General features: G+C 44.9%; 1 protein-coding gene across 3 annotated transcripts in view; it reads left to right on the plus strand.

Annotated features, from left to right (window-relative positions):
• LOC126354708 (MAP kinase-activating death domain protein) overlaps positions 1-19,439 on the plus strand; it is a 684,767-nt gene that overhangs the window by 68,679 nt on the left and 596,649 nt on the right. For all 3 annotated transcript variants that reach the window (XM_050004532.1, XM_050004534.1, XM_050004547.1), the window contains exon 2: positions 12,620-12,684. The gene's annotated coding sequence lies outside the window, so the exon portion shown is untranslated. The remainder of the gene's footprint in view (positions 1-12,619; positions 12,685-19,439) is intronic.

The raw sequence follows: 19,439 nt of genomic DNA on the forward strand, positions 1-19,439 counted from the left end.
CACTGAATAGTGCACGGTACATCCAAACCGTCATCGAACCCATCGTTCTACCATTCCTAGACCGGCAAGGGAACTTGCTGTTCCAACAGGACAATGCACGTCCGCATGTATCCCGTGCCACCCAACGTGCTCTAGAAGGTGTAAGTCAACTACCCTGGCCAGCAAGATCTCCGGATCTGTCCCCCATTGAGCATGTTTGGGACTGGATGAAGCGTCGTCTCACGCGGTCTGCACGTCCAGCACGAACGCTGGTCCAACTGAGGCGCCAGGTGGAAATGGCATGGCAAGCCGTTTCACAGGACTACATCCAGCATCTCTACGATCGTCTCCATGGGAGAATAGCAGACTGCATTGCTGCGAAAGGTGGATATACACTGTACTAGTGCCGACATTGTGCATGCTCTGTTGCCTGTGTCTATGTGCCTGTGGTTCTGTCAGTGTGATCATGTGATGTATCTGACCCCAGGAATGTGTCAATAAAGTTTCCCCTTCCTGGGACAATGAATTCACGATGTTCTTATTTCAATTTCCAGGAGTGTAGTTGGACCATGTCATACGATACCAACAGGTCGATCGAGGTTGTGCACAGCACTGTAAGCACATCTACATCGGTGAACATTTGAGAATTCGCATGTCCAAGAAACTGGAGTAAAATATTCGAATTATAAGCATTGCAAAAGGGCTTCCCAGTGAAACTTTTGCAGCCTACTCGAAAAAACTTTGGCAACATTTGGGTAGGAATTATCCTGCAACAGAATGATGCCGTTCGTCAACATCCTGGGCATTTGTGCTTTTGAAGGCGCATTTCAGTTTTTGTAAAGAGTTCATGTACCACTGTACATTAATTGTTGGCGCCATGTTTCAGAAAGTCAATCATGATTTTCCTGCAGCTGGCGTGCCTGTTGTTTTGACTACGCTGTCGAAGTTTCACTGATAAGCCCTTACACTTCTCCATATAGTCCCGATCTGTCCTCATGCGATTTTCATACACTGGGAACGCTGAAGAAAGAAATTTGTAGCCGTCGATTTTGCTTCTGGCGAAGAGATGCACGGCTTGGAACAGTCGTAAATTCGTAGGCGACCTCAAACATTTTTCATGAAGGTATTGACCGTTTTGTCTCACAGTGGGATAAATGTATAAACAGGCGATTACTTTTGAAATATTAAACAGTTTACTCATTTTTCTTTCACTGCCTCTTATAATAAAGAAAGCAGTGTCAGTTATTGAATCTTCCAATGACTTTCTATAGTGGCAAATTCAATTTCCATCCCGACATTGATCTATTAAAACTGTTTTCTGTTAAAAGACTACTTGAAATACTATGATAAAATCAGCTACAACTGTACAAATTATTTATTTCTTAAAAGGAAAGCATTGCCCAGTTTTAGGATATATGTCCCGGCTTAAGGAGCATCTGAAAAAATTTAAAAGAATAATAATACCTACCCAAACAGAACCAACAAAAATTGTAAGGAGAAAACCTCACTATACGTACAAGGATGTTTACCTAAGGTTAAAACAGGACTTTTGATGTACGTATAGTCGGGGTTCATACTTAAAATTTCTGTTGGCTCTGTTTAGCTTTCATTATCTTAACCAGGTGTATAGTTATTGCTATTCTTTTAAAATTTTGCAGGTCCACCTGAATGGGGGACATTTCTCCTGAAACCGAGCAGTGTTTTCCTTTTTAGGAATAAATAATTTGTGCAGCTGTGGCGGATTTTATCATTGACAGCGAATAACAGTGTGGATGCCTCGTGAAGAGAAATGTGTGTCGAAAAATGGAATCTGAGGTATAATGTGCACAGAACGAACTGAAAACATGAACAGTACACACTAACGCCGTGTGGCTCGTTCACGAACCTGTGTCGACACCTCAGTAGATAATTTTGCCAAACCGTCAATACTCGACCTCTCACTCGCAGTACATATTGACAATATTGAGAATATTTTTGAGGTTATCAATACCGCTCATTAATATTTCTAGTACTGAAAACACTCCAATAAGCGCCCTCAGACGGTCAGTACAATGACACTTTGACAATATTATTGAACATGTGAGGGCCACCTGATTTGCCCCTTTGCTGGTCCCAACTTTCAGTAGGTAAGATAAAATGTTCAAATGTGTGTGAAGTCCTAAGGGATCAAACTGCGGAGGTCATACGTCCCTAGACTTACACACTACTTAAACTAACTTATGCTGAGAACAACACACACAACCATGCCCGAGGAAGCAATCGAACCTCTGGCGGGAGGGTCCACGCAGTCCGTGACGTGGCGCCTCAAACCACGCGGCAGCTCTGCGCGGCTCATCTAACAACAGGCTGAACCCTCGATAACAAACGTATGCCTTGCCACTGGTCAACAGCCGTATTCCCCAATCATCTGGTAGCGTAAGGCCACTGGAAGTAGGCTTTACGTATATTTAGAGTACTTTTGTTATCATAGCGCGAATGAAACTCTCACATATGTCAGTGGACCGCAACTCTGAAATTTCTTCGCAATCACTGAGCTGTACTTTTATTTATTTATGTATATAATGTTCTTTATGCAGACGATGCCTGTATAATTATGTTTTGTTACAAGGAAGCAATTACGTCATCGGCAGAATGGTATCATTTTAAGAGGAATGATTGCCGAGATATTTGGCGGGAACAGGTGAGCAGTCAGTTTGTGGGAAGTGGGGTACCGCAGGTGTAATAGCAGAATACTGACACACGGTAGAGACACAATTTCCACACTATTTATTGCTAAGCACAATATATACTCGTGTAATTGTTATAAGCGTCCAGAGCATACTAAACTCTCCTTGCCTCCTTTTCTCCAGTCAGAGATGTTACGTCACCACAAGTTCTTTACTGACTAGAAATTTGGATTTCGTCTCTGTTCTTAGCGCCGAACGCATCGGTGCGCTGAAGGCAACAGCAGACTGTATTGGAGAGTGGGGCCCATTTTTAAGTCCTCGGCAGAGCGGTTCTAGCGATGTACGTGATGGCAGCCAGACACGGAGTAACGGATCCGCTTATTTTGCACTAACGGTATTGGTGAGCGTAACTTGAATGTTAGGGACCATCACGAACTATAAATCGTGTTCGGATTCAGTTTCCCACGTTCGTCAGCGCGTTGTCAGATGCATGGACTTCTTGGTTCCTCCGGTCAGACAAACAAGTAATGTAATTGTGTAGGCATGTCGAGTTAAATTTCACAATCTCAGGTATATGCTCATGAACCAATTCCTATCTCCACCAATTAACTTCGCCAACCAATAGTTCACTTATCATAGTTAATATTCTTTGTTTGTAATTTTCGTCATTTCATTCTCGTGCCTTTTTGTAATAAACTAAAGAGTTTACTTAAATAATGTCTTTGATTCAAGTAGTCTCTCCCTGGTTATATATAATATTCTTCAATGATAAAATGCGTGTTCCACACTAAGTGTAAGATTCACTCCTAGGGCCACTACCCTTCAGAGCATAAACCATTCCGTTGCCTACATTTGTTCCAGCGTTGTGTCTTAAGGGTGTGTCTACATCACAATTAATTTTGATACAGTTAACTTCACTTTCTCTCTCTCTCTCTCTCTCTCTCTCTCTCTCTCACACACACACACACACACACACACACACACACACACACACACACACACACACACACGCGCGCGCGCGCATGGGGTTACCCAAGATATCTCCCACTGAGTCCAGGACAGCTGGACATCTCGTCCAGTCAACAAAATTATACGATTAAGAGACAAATTATCTATGTCCTGCTTATTGAGAGACTGCAGGAATTTTGCGCCAAATTGCTTCTCTTTATAGTCTGCATTGTTACTTCTTGATTGGTGATCCACAAACTTGTGAAGATACATTACAGGAAAGCAAAGGATACAAGTTAGTCATATATGTGGTGTGTTGTCTAGAGTGAACCCATTTGTAAAACAAGAAGTAAAAACAATTCAAACGATAGATAATGTGACCTAGTGATTTTTGTTCATATAGTTATGCTGTTAGAAACACATAAACATACACTGATGAGCAAAAGCATCACCATTTTACTTAACAGTGTGTTGGTTCATGCAGTAGAGTAGCAACTGTGCGTGCTGTGCGTGGCATGATTCTACAAATCTCTGGCACGTTTCCGGAGGTATGTGGCACCAGATAACAGGATGATGGTTTGTGAGTGCGAGCTAGTGGCTCATCGAGTTCCAGATATATTCCACTGGGCTCAAATCAGGGCCGTTTGATGACTAAGACGCAAACGTACTTCATTATCACGCTTCTCAAAGCACTGTAGCACAATCCTGGTCTTGTATAGTAACTGGAATTGGAAACGGCGAGGAGACATCGGCCGACTGGCCGAGGGCGTCTGCGGTGAGTCGCCGAAAACTACAAAAGACAACAACAGTGATTGACGTGCAATAAGATAATACGACAGAATGACCAGTCTGGAGTGTAAACCAAATCGTGAACCTAGACGTAGTAATACCTGGAACCAAGCTACACTGCGTATGAGGAACGATACAAGAGCGCAGTGGGTACACGAGTGAGATCAGGGGCCTTTTTTATTTCTTTATTTTTGGTAGTTTACAGCGTCACCGGTGTACAGTGGCCTAATTGTGTTGGTGTAGGTGTAAAACTTTTGTTTCTTAGAATGACATCACTCTATTGGTCATTGAAGAATGTGTGGTGGTGGGACTTGAGGTCCCGTAACACCCTCCGGTCAGAGGTGACACGACTAAATAGGTAGTTGTAGTGCTTGTAGTACCAGGGATCGTACATGATGAGTAGCCATATCAAAACTGATGCCAGGATCTTCGTTATCCATGGTCCGAATCCTAGTCCTCGAGCATAGTAAGAGGAACAGGGTGTCAGTGTCAGTGCCAGAGAGTCATTGTGCCAATGTGTTACAAGCCATTGACCATGTCGCATAGGGCGTCCACTTTGTTGTAGAGTCGCCTTGCCTTCTCTTGAGTGGGCGTCTTTAGAAGGAACATGTTTGTCTCCTCATGAAGGTTAACAATCCTCATGACTGGAGGGACATGCAGGTTCCACTGAAGCACCTTGTTCTAAAAGCGCTGGGGGGTCTGCATCCGGGAGCCACTAATCGTGGCCCATACAGGGAGCCATAGGCGAGGGAAGGGTGAATAACCATTTGGTATCGTCGGAGCATGATGTCTAATTTCAGTTCCTTGCTGTTTAAGAGCAGGTGCAGTGCTTTTATTAGCTTCTGCTCCTTTTTCTTTTTGGGTGGCATATGTCGGTAGAAGAGCAGTTTGTTATCCATCCAGACACGTAGATGTTTTGTATCTGGGAACCATAGGACCTAGTCACCTGCTATAGTAACGTTGTGGCAGAGGATAGGGCGCCGTTTGGTGAAGTAGACTGCGGTAGTTTTGGCACAATTGAGGGCCATCTTGTTTGAACGACGCCAGGTGACTGATACGTCCAGCTGCCTCTGGAGAGGAACAATGAGCTGGTCAGTGTTGCGGCCGGTCATATAGGGTTATATCATGGCGGAAATGTCCACGATATTGATGTAGGTTTCTGGGGTGGTCGTCTGCGTCAACATTTTTGTCCTGGCAAATTCTGTCGTAAGCGTTTTGCACGTCCAGGAAAACCATTGGCGTCGACGTGGTGGAGTTGAGCCCTTGATAACATGTTCTGTGACCCTAAGAACTTTAGAGGTATGAAGTGAAACCGAAATGTTCTGGATGGATACTCCCGGCTGCTGCCAGAGTATGGCAATCAGTTTGACCTGCTTCCTCTTTGGGGGGAGGTTAGTTGTGAGACAACGGTTCAGAATGTTTGTGAATAAGGCCAGTGGCTTGCATGGGAGCTGACAGTGGTGTTCATTCCAGATGCCATTCAATCCGGCAGCTGACTGTCCACACTTCATCTGGAGGATCCGTTGGACTTTGGCCTTCGATGTAAGTTGAGGGGCCGTAAGAGGTGGTCTGTTTCTGAAAGCAGTAACGGCTGGCAGAAAATCGCATTCATCCTGGAGTTCGTTTGGCAGGAGTTCCTGGACGAGCAGTTAATTCTGGGCCTCAAATTCATTGGCCAAACTTTGCACCACACTTAGGGCATCAAAAGTTAAGTCATCCATTGTGCAGACGTAATGGTTGGTACTCACCATGGAGCGCCTGAAGGCTTGGACAACAGCGTGTTCCGACTTACTTTGGAGGAGAAAGGTGAACATCTTGTCCTGTCATTGTTCTGTTTTCCAGTCGGCGAGGCAGTGGCAGAATTTGCGTGGAGACACCTCATGCAGTGCTTATTCCAAGGGTCACAAAACTGCTTCCATTGTTTTCAGTAGCAGTTCTTTTGGATTTCCAGTTCCCACAATAGGGGAGACAAGTCATCCAGTGGGGTTAAAGCCCTGGATACAATGTGAGTAGAGGGACTTCACTCCTCCTGGTTTTTTGTGGTTAGATAATGAATGGTGCTGAGCAGACTGGCAGGCGTTGTCAGGTTGTGGTTTTACCAGATGGTGTTGCAGAGGACTCTGGCAAATTTATCCCAGTCCCTGGTGGTCAAGGGAGAACGAAGAGGAATCTGCCCTTGTGATTAGCGAAATGAGAATGTCAAGCGAGATGCTTGGCACTAAGGTCAGCCCTAACAATGAGTCTGTTAAACGAAGCCAATGTGAGGAGTTCTGCTCCGAGAAGTGGCAGGTTAGGGCTGAAGTACGCCACAGCAGAATTGATGGCTCCAAGGCAGGTAGACACAGTGACAATGTGGCCTCTATATGTTCTAGTGGTTGGACAGCTCTGTGATTATGGACGAGTGTCTTATGTAGGAACATTGCTGTGCTGCCACCATGATGATAGAGCTGGTCTGTGTGATAACAAACTATGTTGCGAAGACGAAAATCGTCTACCCATTTGAGACAGAGTTTATGTAACAAGTAAAATGTCCACACAGTGATTGTAGAGGAAGATGTTTAATTCAGTCTTGATCTGTTTAATGCCATTAGCATTAAAAATACTGATGACTGGATCCCAAGAGTGCTAGTGGTTGTGTGGTGGGCAATTTCCCATTATAACAAAATCTGGCTAAGCCCTTCAACCAAGTTCATTGTGAGCCCATCCTTCGACCGACAGATCTTCTGAAGTATTTCGTGAATGACAGCTGGGGTTGCATGAATATGGAGATGACCTGGAGGATCTCTTGCATGTCACCCTGAAACGAAGCATTTGCCTAAATCATTGGGAGGATATCCTAGATGGGCAGCTTGGCCCTTTTGCGGTCAATGGTGCATGTTGTGACAGGTGGAGAAGGTGCAGCAATGGAGGGTAGGGCGCTTCAACTGGTGGGCATGAGGAGGCTGCAGATGGCCTTTCTGCTTGGTGAGTGTTGGTATTCGTCACAGGAGATGGATGAGCAGGAGGAGACTGAGCAGCAGCGACAAAGATAGTCATAGGGGATGGAGCTGGAGGAGGTCCCTGTGTCACAGATGTGTTAGGTGTTTGGGAATGTACAGTTTGATGATCGTTGTGTTGGCCCTGTAAGATGGAGAAAAGGGTGCAGTCCCATGGTGACGGTTGCGGTCAATTCGTCCTTGGTTTCCTTCTTGGAGGGGAAAAGACTTCATTGACTTCTGGTATTTAGGACAACCTTTCCAGGAGGCCAGATGGCGGAGGTCGTGAGAGGACCCCAAGCATTGGGCACATGTGAGTTTTTCTGAGGCTTGGAGTTTGCTGTCTTCCGATGCATGTGGGCCGGCACACTAGACACACTGCAAAGGCAGTGAGCAGTAATTACTGGAGTGCTGCAATCATTGACACCTACAGCACATGGGTGGTCCATTGCAGCCTTCATACGGTTCAGTACAGTTTTTGGTGCACAGGGCATATGTTTGATGTCTTCTCTCCAATTAAGGGAGACAACATGGATTAGGAAAGGGATTAACTTTTGGGTCTTAGGATCCAGAAACTTGAGACAGAGTAATCCATGACTGACATCTGTTTTTATAACTTTGGAGGGAAGGTCTTTGATCACAATTTTTATTCTTCCATTGCCAGAACCCCAAAGTGTCTAGTAATTCATGACCATCGACTTCATAAAGTTGATGACTATGAGGTAATCGTCCTTTGTGTCAAGCAGGTACTTAATTTTGTCTTTCTAGTAAACTGCCCACATTTGACCTGTAATAAGGCTTTGTAGTTCAGTATTCATTTAATGTAATTCATGGGACTGTAAACAACAATAGTAGGTATCTTGTCCATCTTCAGTGGGGTTGGCGATGGATGCTGAGAAATGAGGTCGGGATGGGAATCAGTGTCCTGGTTCTTGGCACCAACATATGCCCCTGGTCTGGAGGCATCAGAACCCAAACCATAGCAACTGCAATGGGCACGAGTGGATGACCATTTAGATGTTCTGCCTTGGGGGGGGGGGGCGGGGGGGCAACAGGGGTAGAGTCCCCAGAAGGCTGATGGGATGACATAGACATAACAACACTTGATGGTGTGTTGACATGGTGGTTAGTTGCATCTGTGTTTGGTGCTTACATGGTATGACAGTCAGTGGGTGAGAGGTCTGTCACCAGGCAGCCATGGAAGTCATCGGATATCGGATGACTAGGTGAAAGATTTGTCGCTTACCTGGCTGTGGAGAAGGGTCGCGTGAATTGATGTCACTGTCACTGTCGTGACTTGTGATGGGAGACACAGCACTCGTTCATTAGCCCATTCTGTGGTACAGATATCGTCGCCTCTGGCATCATGCCATGATGGACGTCATTCGGTAGGTGTCAGATTGCTGCATGGAGGGGCAGTGGAAGATTCGCCTAGCTGTGGATTCCTGTGCTTCTCCCTATTCATGTTTAGCATCGACCTGACCCATAGCCAGGGCTCCAGCCGACAAATACCCTAACTCCTGCCATCTACAAACCCCAGGAAGCCCGGGACACTTACCAAAAGTAACAGCACCTTAGAAGGCATGTCGCAGACTTCCTGGGGTTTATAGGCGACAGGAGCTAGGTTATTTGTCGGCTGGGGACCTGGCTACGTCATTCAGGCCGAGCTAAACGTAAATAGGCCCAAGGTCAGGCGTCTCATCGGGCTGGGATAACAGTCTTTATCACATGTATAATTATCATGCTGGAAGGTGCCATCACTACCGGAAGAGACACTAAGCATGAAGGGATCCATATGGTCTGGAATAATTTTTCCATCGTTCATAACTGCCATGGCGCCTTCGATTACAACCATAGGTCACGTGGGATACCAGATGAGTGTCAACAAAATCATCTATCAGTCTGCAGCCGTGATGTGGTGGGAGGCATTTGCCTAGATGATAGCGTATCCAGGCTTAACTATCAATCTGATGTAACAAGAAACGTGACTCATCTCATTGGCCAACATGTTTCCATTGATCCACAGGCCAATTTCAATTATCCCTCACCCCTGCAATCGTAATTTATGCCGTTGGGTCAATATGGAAAAAAGTAGTTCTGTGGTGCAGAACCGCTTGTTCAACAATATGTGCTGAACAGTGTTCTCTGAAACACTTTTCCCAGTATCAGCATCTTGCTCTGTCGCCAGATTTGCCGCAGATCGCCGCCTATCGTACTTAACAGAATGCACAAACCGCCGTCCCCAGGCTCTGTAACGATGTTAGGCGTCCAACACCTTGTCGCCCACGTGTCATTTCACTGCCCTTAAACTAGTTTCCATTGATGCTCATCCGAGTAGCACTTGAAACGCTGACCATCTTCAGCGTTTCCGAGATGTTCGTTCCAAGACACTGGGCCGTAACATTCTCCATTACATCGCTACTAGGCTGATCCCCCATTCGTCTCTGGTCTGCTTGTAAAGGGTGATTCCTTGATGATGTTATGGGTTTTGAGGAATGATGCTGAAGAGTAAATGTATCAATTTGAGGTGAAGGACCCTATTACAGATTCGATTGAGTCGAAAGGTATAAGCGAAAATCTACTCCATTTCCGCCTTAGCCTCGCACGGCGTTGAAGCTAAGGGGTCCATCTCCTGAATCCTGATCATGACGTAAAGAATCCCGCTACCCAATACCCTCAGATAATTTCCCCTGTTGATGGGCTAGTAACGGTACATGTAACTTGATGTCAGAGAGACCGAAAATCATACATAAGTATACAGTACAGAAATAATGAGTTAAATTTGTCTGTACAAGTTTCACAAGTTGCTACATTTACAGCAGTTGTTCTAAATGGCGTCTCCCAGCGTAAACGTATGTACAGCATTGTCGCACGAAGTTCTGTCGTACTTCTTTTAATATTCCCAGAATCGTTCGAACTGTGTCACAATGAGAAGTCTTGCCAGGAGCTTCTTTTCAGTCTCGACAGGCATCCCGTACACAAGAACTTTTCACATGGCCCCACTGGAAGTAATCAAGTGAGGTGAGAGCAGATGAACGTGCTGGCCACGAAACAGGACCTCCTCTGAGTATCCATTTTCAAGGGAATGTCTGACCCAGGTGTTCATGGATCCTCTGTATAAAGTGAGTTGGGGCTCCGTCATCCTGGAACCACATCCACGGACGAATGACAACAGGAATATGTTCCAGGAACCTGGGTAGTATGGACTCGGATAAACACTGTGTACACTGGTGCATTTGAGTGGGGAGGAAGAAGAAATGGGCTTAGTGCTCGATCACTGACTATGCCTGCCCACGCGTTGACAGATAATTTGTGTTAATGCCTCGTCACAACTGTAGCGTGGAGATTCTCTTCGGTCCAGACATGATTATTGCGACTACCTAGCCCTCCATCTCTGATGATACACGCTTCATCTGCGACATGTACATACTCAGGAAAGTGTGGATTGACTGTAAGCCGCTGCAAGAACCAACCATTGGATGAATACGACTCGAGCTCCGAGTCAAAGCACGCACTTTCTGGAGATGGTAGGAATGTAGCTGCATTCCCCGTAATATTCGTCACTCAGCACTCCTCTGCGGAACATCCATTTTACTTGAAACTGTTCGAGTACTGATCACAGGCGCCTCATCCACGCGAGCAAGCGGTGCATCTATTAAGTCTGGAGTCCGTGTTGTTCGTCGTTCCTTCTCGGACGCTGTACTGTGGTACAAATAGAAACCCAATAGCCTGCTTAATCGTAGGAGCAATCTTGGAATCCTGGTTGAGCCGATTGTCTTCTACACGATATTTGGTCTCTTACAACCTTTCCGCTTCTCTACTGCTTCCATTTTCTTGCCCACACATGAAAAACGTGTCTGCACGTTCCGTCACTGGCTACAAATCCATTTGGTTATAGCTGATCGACGTTAGTATTTCAGCTTGTAAACACAGACTGCAGTCTATCACTGTACAGTAATTAAACTTTCACAACTTGAGCCACTATAGACGGAAAGCCATTTACCTTATGGGTACCCAACTACCCAACTTAACAGGAATGATTTTTCAGACTGCGCACCGCAGGATTTGCGTTGTTAGTAGTGTTAGTGTCATGATTTGTAATTAGGCGCCGCTAGTGGTACGGCGACGTAGGATTGAAAGGCAAGCATCAATGTGCATTATAGTTGCAGTCAACGTTGGTCTGGACAAGTGATCGGGGCTTTGTTCGTACCTGGGTTGAAGAACATATTTCGGAAGTTCGAATGAACCGGCAATTTGGGAATTGCTTGCGGGAGAGAGCGACGGCCAATTGTAAAATAAATTGCTGATTGCTGAGCTGATGGGCGAGAATGCTGGACGCAATGTATGATCTTCAAGCAGTGCACGAGCTGTGTCACGACAGCTGAACATTCCATAGTCCACAGTTCGAAAAGTGCTGCGAACAATTGTGAACTGGAATCTATAGTACGGTTCCAGGCTGTCGTGGATTGTGCAGAGATGCAACTCGTCCTCACATTGAGCAACATTTGTAACCTGGAATGTAAACTTGGTACACAATTAACAAATGTTATCCTCTCATGTGGCAATTAAGACGTGTTTCCTTCAATGGTTCATTCGTTATTCCTCTTCCGATCATGTTCTTAAAAATGTCTCCCACAAAGTTTCATTGTCCTACGATAGCTCGTTTCCCATGGGAGCCCTCTCATGTATCGTAAATTTAATTACAAACACACTGTACATCAGGATTGCTAATGCCAGTAAACAGTACGCCCTTTGTATTGGAGTCGTAGAGGTTCTTATCCCATCTACACCCAAGTGCTCGCCGTGGTTGCCTACCCTACAACTTAACCAACAAAAGTACCGTTACATGTATTCCACGGTGAGCGGTATTAGAACGATTTTCGCTAATAACTGTCGACTCGGTATTTTCGGATGGGAGACACTTACCTCAAATTGATACATTTCCCCTCCTTCTTCATCCCAGAGAGTTTGTAACATCATCATGGAATCACGCATTATGTACCCGCAACGCCTTTCAATCTCACGGTGGGCTGTGGTCATAACGTTTCAGCTCGTCTGTCTTTCATCCGATGAAACGGTAATTTTATTTGCGTACTTGACATAAACACGAAGTATTTTTTTCTCTCACATATGTCTAGGAAGGACCACGAAATATAGTGTCACACAAAATATAAATATGTAGCACAAGAGGTAACGGTCGAAATTCGTGGTGAATAACTAAACTATTTACGAAATTAATTGTATTGTTCGCTTGTTTTACAGGGATCAATTATGAGGAGAGAGACGTCCTCGAACGGTTGATCCGATACAGAAACTCAGTGTTTTTGGTAAGTTTCTAATACTGAATTTGTTCATGATTTCTTTTTGTGGGCAAGCTCTGGAGTTTGCAATTACTCGGAGCGCATATACGTTTGGTATTGAGCGGTAATATTGCTCTGCTGACAGCTAAACGGGATTGAAACGTACATAGACACAAAAATTAAAGAGTAATAGCTCGACAGTATGCGTTTATTGAATAGCTTTGATTTTAATCATCTCGGAATATTGGCGAGGTTATATTTTATGATACAGTGCTTACTTGCTTGCTTCGGTAGCGGCACTTTCGAGTCATGGGCCATGGCCTCTGCTATCCTTCAGCATTCGTCTTTTGGTACGATTTTTAGGTTTACAGTTTTCGCATAACAACCATAGCAAGTCACTCGTGGAAAATGTAGCTAACTGGGCAGACGAATGGTCTTGCTTAAGAGACTATCGGTCATACGTTCACTTCGAATTCACAACTCTTACAGATATTGGCATCCTTCCCTGTAATGTATAAATTACTATGAACTGTGCGGCAGCGGGTAATATTTTTATTATAGAACACTACACAAAGAAACTGGTTTAGGCATGGGTATTAAAATACAAACAATGTTGGCAGGGTGAGTACGGCGCTGCGGTTGGCACCGCCTATATAAGACAGTAAGTGTCTGGCGCAGTTGTTAGATCGGTTACTGCTGCTACAGTGGCAGGTTATCAAGATTTAAGTGAGTTTGAACTTGGTGTTATAGTTGGCGCGTCACACGAGCGATGGGACACAGCATCTCCGAGGTAGCGTTGAAGTGGGGATTTCCCGGAAGACCATTTCACGAGTGCACTGCGAATATCAGGAATCCAGCAAAACATCAAATCTCCGATATCGCTGCGGCCGGAAAAAGAACCTGCAAGAACGGGACCAACAACGACTGAAGAGGATCGTCCAATGTGACAGATCTGCAACCCTTCCGCAAATTGCTGCAGATTTCAGTGCTGGGCCATCAACAAGTGTTAGCTTGCGAACGATTCAAAGAAACATCATAGTCATGGACCTTCGGAACCGAAGGCCCATTCGTGTACCCTTGATGACTGCACGACACAAAGCTTTACGCCTCGCCTGGGCCCATAACGCCGACATTGGACTGTTGATGAGTGGAAACATGTTGACTGGTCGGACGAGTCTCGTTTGAAATTGTATCGAGCGGAGAGACGTGTACGGGTATGGAGACAACTTCACGAATCCATGGATCCTCCATGCCAGCAGGGGACTGTTCAAGCTGGTGGAGGCTCTGTGATGGTGAGGGGCGTGTGCAGTTGGAGTGATATGGGTCCCTGAAACGTCTACATAGACAGGTATGGAAACGAGCATTTGGCGTCATTGGCCGGGAGGCCCCTTGCGGGGCAGGTCCGGCCACCTTGGTGCAGGTCTTATGACATTCGACGCCACTCTGACAGGTGACACGTACGTAAGCATCCTGTCTCATCACCTGCATCCGTTCGCGTCCATTGTGCATTCCAACGTACTGAGGCAATTGTAGCAGGACAATTCGACGGCCCACACGTCCAGAATTGCTGCTGAGTGGCTCCAGAAACACTCTTCTGAGTTTAAACACTTCCGCTGGCCACCAAACTCCCCAGGGAATATTTGGGACGCCTTGTAACGTGCTGTTCAGGAGAGATCTCCACCCCCTCGTACTTTTACGCATTTATGGACAGCGCTGCAGGATTCATGATGTCAGTTCCCTCCAGCACTACTTCAGACATTAGTCGAGTCCATACTACGTCGTGTTGAGGCACTTCTGCGTTCTCGCGAGGCCCTACACGATATTAGGCAGGTATAACATTTCTTTGGCTCTTTAGCGTATTATTATAGTTTTTACTGAACAAAGCTACGAGGTGATACTCTTCTTGTGAGTCATTGACCTGTCGTCCGATCATTGCTTCACTCACTAGCTGAGGCGTGATTGCATCGCTGGATGACAACTTCAGGGAATGACATGTAATCAGCACACCGTCGTGCTCGTCATTAATATCGGATTTCACTACAGAGTCGTCTGCTTTTTCAGGTAGCTCTTTCTTTTACTTCTGAGGAACTCCCCATTTGTCTTCATGGCACTAAATGGACCCCTTACTAGTCCTTGCGGCAGGGAAAAAAACCATAACTTCTTTAGGTAACAGGTCGCCCACCTGGCAGATAGGCGTTGTCTTAAGTATTAAATCATTCCGGGCTACTTTGTCGTAGTCGGGTGAAATTCTTCTTGAAACCCTGCCGCGTCAGTGAGAGACGTCTTCAGGGGAGGTTGTAATTTCTTCGAAGGTCCGATGAACACCTTGGCTATGTACTGACTGCAATAAAATTTCATTTCCACGTTCTCCCATATAGTGTGGTGACATCATATGTTTTGAAAACTCGAGTGCGATTGGCTGTTGTCGATTGCTGTCGCCCACTGTTGCTGTCATCTCACGGTGGTACAATGGTATACAGATTCTTCAGCACCGGAATACACATTCTATTTAATTTCACACACTCACCCTTCTGATTAAAATTACTACGGTGTTTAGTAAACTGTATGGCTTTTTATAGTGTGCAGTTGTTAGTTGCCAGCATCGGATGCTCTGAGTCTTATCACATCGAATACGGTAGTCTCCGTTTTACAAAGCATGCGCCGCAACAGCTGATCAGTTTCTCCCTTCCGTTCTACAGTTTCTTTTGTGTTCTTGATTGTTCTTTTAGTAGTACCCACGTGCGTATCTCTCTTTTTAGACACAAGAGAAGTTTAGCGTTGTAAGGCGCCTGCAGAATTCAAGGTCTTGTACGCCCAAATACCTAAAGCTGATCTGTAAGAAGACAACACGCAGTCATTTTTTTTAAATAATTGATACTGATGTTTTATGAACCCTAGTGTGTCTTGTACATTGTTATCTAAGATGTGGATGTTTCTGGGTTGAAAGGATCAGTCTTCGTTCTATGAAGTTCCCCATGGTACGATCGTCTGTTTTTATTTTTCGTGTATCCCAGTATCGTCAGGTATCGATCGGGAACGCTTGTATAACGCAAAATATCTAGGGGTGACGCTTGATATATATCTTACTTTCATGAAGCGCTGCATGAAATGCAAGCCAGAAGTTTCAACCAAAAACAATCATCTATAGAAACTGGCCGGATCACAGTGGAGTAGTCAAATTGAAACTCTGCAAACCTCTGCAATGGCACTATGCTATTCTGCGGCTGAGTATGCCTGTCCCTTGCGATATAATTCAACGCAAACCAAACAGGTGGACGTAGCTCTCAATGACACCTGCTGGATCATAACAGGTTACTTTAAATCCGCTCCAGTCGAATGGCTTTACCACCTCCCAGGAATAACAACATCACCTCCTGTTTGAAGAGAAATAGCTGCAAATCAGCAAATAAAAGAAGTGGAGTAGGAGAGAACGCATCCTCTGATTGGGCACGAACCGCATCCACAACGACTGAAGGAGGAATTTCCTTAGAACATCGGCTGCACTTAGAAAAATGGTTCAAATGGCTCTGAGCACTATTGGACTTAACTTTTGTGGTTATCAGCCCCCCCAGAACTTAGAACTACGTAAACCTAACCAACCGAAGGACATCACACACATCCATGCCCGAGGCAGGATTCGAACCTGCGACCGTAGCAGCCGAGCGGTTCCAGACTGTAACGACTAGAACCGCTCGGCCACTTCGGCCGGCTGCACTTAGAACCACTGCCAGAAAAGCTAGGTTGCAACTATGTATGCTACGACACATCGCCCCCCCTCCCTTGGCTGTAAAAGAATTGGAGAAATTCTGTCGCCTGGATATGATGAGTAATGGACGACTTGGAAGTACCTGGATAGGCTGAGGTCTCGAGTTGGCAGATCAAAGGTTAATTTGGGAAGGTAGGGCAACACTGATCAACACGATATTCAAGTGTGACTTTGGAGAAGACCAGACTGTTCAACATATGCTTCAAAGCCGAATGTGCCACCCTCCTGCACAGAAGATGAACTTCATCTAGGAACAGAAAATGAACTGGAACTGTCCAAGTTTTGGGCAAAGGTGTTATAATTTTATACTATATGTAAGTTTCTGACACGAGAATAAATAAGTTGTCGTTTAACGGTGGTGTCACTCCAGGGTTAAACTTGAGATTAGTTTCAGGAATGAGCAGGTCACTCTTGACGTATGGTGCCCTCATGGTGCAAGTAGTTGGTCGTTATGATCATCACATGAAACTCGAATCCATATCCCTATAGGCCGAAGTCATCACGGTACCCGTAGGAAACACATAAAGCTCTTCGGAAATGATGCCGCTCTAGACATAATCACCGAAGCCGCCAAACACATAGCTTGTCAGTAGTATCGTATTCTTGGGATTCACCACATTAATAGGAGAATCGTTCTCGAGGCTAAACTAAGATTCATCTGTGGCAGGATGATAATACTCTCTTCCTGATCTGTTCACCGAGGGTTATGTCACAGTGCTGAGCCACTCTTACCTTTTTGTGGGACGAATTCATTCAGGAAGTAGCAGAGCATGCAAAGCAACCTCTTGAATCCGACGATACACAATCTGGCATGAGATGTGTGACCAGCAGCTGCTGCTAGATCTCTTGGCCACGGCAAGCGCTGTATTAGTTAGTCGTCTTCAAGCACTTCCGGCAGCAGATGGTAGGGCATGGCCGCACTGTTTTTCCTGCCTCCAGGTTTTCTCCACAGTCGCGAAAAAATTGGTGTGGATGACGTTCAACTACCGGACAACCCTGCTTGGATTTGTGCTCTCCTCTAATGCGGCCACACGTAATGTCATCCAAGAGTGTGTGTTGTATCATTCAAATGTTCAAACGTGTGTGAAATCTTATGGGACTTAACTGCTAAGGTCATCAGTCCCTAAGCTTACACACTACTTAACCTAAAATATCCTAAGGACAAACACACACACCCATGCCCGAGGGAGGACTCGAACCTCCGCCGGGACCAGCCACACAGTCCATGACTGCAGCGCCCCCCAGACCGCTTTTTTTAATTTTTTTATTTATTATTTTTTTTTTCATTTTAGGGTCTCCCATCTCCCCTTCTAGCCCTTCCATTCTTCGGCGAGCTTCAGTGCCCCACCTCTTTTTGTTTTTTCCTTTTAAATGGGTTATGAAACTGAATTGCATGTTGAAGACAATGTTAGAAAATTGTAAATTGTAATCCGAAATGATTACGGTGAAAATAACTCTCTCTATAATACTATTTACTGCATTAACGAAACGCAAAATATTCTTCCATTAGAATCTAAACAAAAATGAGAGAGAAGCAAAAGTAAAAATTAGGAGAGGAAATTAAATTTCTTCAGTGATGCACGTCTTTTGCATTAGAATAGTTTTTCCCTGCTATTCTTGTGCTGTGGCGTGACTCCAGTTACTTCTTGGGAAAACATGCTTTTTCGAGGTTCTGTTGGGGCCTTCACGGCTACCGTATCGGTCCTGGGGCACACGAAGTCCCCACCGCACTTCGCCCTCAACAGCAATCCCCTACTTTGGCAGTCTATCTTGTTCGGTCGATTTCATATTGTGCCTTGTTTCTGAAACAAAATTTGCATCATATTTCCGAACTTCTTTTTATGGTCTTTGTTGCGGTATATTTTGAAGTATTCGCCTTTCATATATTCTCGATATTCTTGTAGATTGTCATTTCCTTTGTTGTTAACAACATAACTGACAAAATATCCGAATAGCCACAAGATGACATTGTTTTTTGGTGGTGGAAGGGAAATTTCTTCTGGGAAGAGTATATCGTTTAGCGTGATTTCTCTTCCATCGGTCCGTTTAAGAAAAGCGACAGTATTTTGTTATTTCTATTAGTCCATATTTTTCCCAGTTTTTGTTGGGATACTTCAGCTCCATTTTATTTTGGTTTTCGCGTGATTTTAACTTCTCTACTACTCTACGGTTACAGTTGGTGGGTACTTCAACCTACCCCTCGGTATGTTGGCAAAAATACTTGTTCAAAACCGGTGGTAGGCAGAAAACGTCTTCCGAGATTGTCCTAAATGCTTTCTCCGAAAATTATTTCGAGCAGTTAGTCCACGAACCCACGCGAATTGTCAATGGTTGCGAAAACACACTTGACCTCTTAGCCACAAACAATCCAGAGCTGATAGAGAGCATCATGACTGATACAAGGATTAGTGATCACAAGGTCGTTGTAGCTAGATTCAATACAGTTTCTTCCAAATCCATCAGAAACAAACGCAAAACAATTTTATTTGAAAAAGCGGATAATGTGTCACTAGAAGCCTTCCTAAAAGACAATCTCCATTCCCTCCGAAATGACTATGCAAATGTAGACGAGATGTGGCTCAAATTCAAAGATATAGTAGCAACAACAATTGAGAGATTCATACCTCATAAATTCGTAACAGATGGAACGGTTCCCCCGTGGTACACAAAAAAGGTCCGAACGCTGTTGCAGAGGCAACGGAAAAAGCATGCGAAGTTCAAAAGAACGCAAAATCCCGAAGATTGGCTAAAATTTACAGACGTGCGAAATTTGGCTCGGACTTCGATGCGAGATGCCTTTAATAGGTTCCACAACGAAACATTGTCTCGAAATTTGGTAGAAAATCCGAAGAAATTCTGGTCGTATGTAAAGTACACAAGCGGCAAGACGCAGTCAATACCTTCGCTGCGCAGTGCCGATGGTACTGTTACCGACGACTTTGCCGCTAAAGCGGAGTTATTGAACGCAGTTTTCCGAACTTCCTTCACCAGGGAAGACGAATAGAATATTCCAGAA

Source organism: Schistocerca gregaria, chromosome 3 (genome assembly GCF_023897955.1).
Source record: "Schistocerca gregaria isolate iqSchGreg1 chromosome 3, iqSchGreg1.2, whole genome shotgun sequence".
Taxonomy (NCBI): Eukaryota; Metazoa; Arthropoda; class Insecta; order Orthoptera; family Acrididae; genus Schistocerca; species Schistocerca gregaria.